We start from the raw sequence: 1,779 nt of genomic DNA, 5'->3' as shown, positions 1-1,779 counted from the left end.
TCTTCGTTTACATAATTTCCCTACGTCATATAGGTTGTTAATATTTTTAAAAATTTTACTACTTATATAAGAGATAAATTTTATTTTATATTTGTAAAAGGAAAAAATGTAGGAAAAGATAGAAAATATATCAATTATATAATAGAAAATATCCATTACGTCTCAACCTGTTTATTTTCTTATTATTTCACTCCTACGTTTCGCCCCTTCCGGCCGTTCACAAGGATGACATTCTGAATACCACAGCTACAATGCTGTCAAAAAATTGCAGGCTATTCTCCCATTGTCAGATTATATTTTAGTTTAGTTTATAAGATAGAAAATATAGCTAGGGCTCTAAGGGAAATTGAAAAAACAAATTAATAATTTTTAAAAACTATATAAATAAAGAAAAAAGAACAAAAAAAATATTACTACCATTTATTTTAGATTAATTATATTTTAGCTATAAATATTATAAGTATAAAAAACAATTGGTTTACTAGTTTTTAATAAAATAGTTAATTTTTTTCTTAATTCAATTCTGAAATACAGTAAAACCTCGTGTATTCCTTCTAGTCGGGGTCGAGACGTCCCAGGTTGAAAGAGAGGCCATTAATTAATTAAATAATCTAGAGTGTATAAAATAATAACCACCAATAATAATTTTACTCACAAATATTAGATACAATTTAAAATGCATATAATATAGAGGTGTTATGAAAATCATTTTTAAAAAACAAAGTTTAAATATCCATGATTTAATTTAAGAGATGGTTCCATGAGACAGATATTTGTCGAGCAAGTTCTTTGCGCATGCGTAGATAGTTGATACTACAACCAACTATTAACAAATCCTGACAGTACAACAGCAAATATCAGCTTTCACGATGTCAATGCAACAGCTTTCAATACCACTATCATCAATGTGGAAACCCCGTTTCAAGTATATTATTTTTAGTTTCTAATCATGGACAAAATATTAGTAATTCTGTTTTTATTTTACCGAACTAAGTGTTTTCTCAGTATTTTATTGTTCTCTTTTTGTAGCTGGCAAAGTGTAGTTCTATTGTAGTCGTCTACTTCATGTACAAGAAAAATAAAAGTAAATGTTTACCTCAGCTCCCCAAAAATGGCGGAAGTCAATTTTTTTGAGACGAGAGTGTACTGTCAGTCCCGAATCGAGCCAAATAAACAATCACATATCCTTAAAAAAAACGTTCCGATTATCCGATTAAAAAAATTAAAATTTAAAAAAATAATATTGTTAAGATAAAATATGTTGAATCTTAATATTAAAATAAAAATTAAGGGTTTTGGGAAGAAAAAAAAATCAGAAAATGTTTTGATCTAAGGATCATTTTCAAAATGTTTACCTTTAAGAAAGTTTTCCAAATTTCTGAACATATGGAAATCTGTTGGAGATAAGTCTGTCGAATATTGTGGGTGTGGAAGGACATAATACGGTTTGTTTAGTTTCGTCGTCTATTATGAAACATGAGATCTGGTGTTGTAGTGGAAGAGTATAGGTTCACAATCCACTTTTCATCATACGTGATTACCTTTTATTGTCTATATAAAAATACATTTTATTCTTATTAATTTGTATTCATAAATGTTTTGACCTTTGGGCTCCGTATTATTACATGTCACTGGTCTTATGTTTTTCTTTTAAACTATAATTTGACCTTTATCATTGGTATTTCATATCAACTGTTTTGTCACAACCGTCATTCTTGACAGGTACGTTTCGAACCTTAGTCCAGTAGCGCGCTCTAGCAGAAGTCAAAAACAAACTCT

This window comes from Halyomorpha halys, unplaced genomic scaffold (assembly GCF_000696795.3).
Source record: "Halyomorpha halys isolate HHAL.00 unplaced genomic scaffold, Hhal_1.1 Scaffold42.1, whole genome shotgun sequence".
NCBI lineage: Eukaryota > Metazoa > Arthropoda > Insecta > Hemiptera > Pentatomidae > Halyomorpha > Halyomorpha halys.
This window is presented reverse-complemented; position numbering follows the sequence as displayed.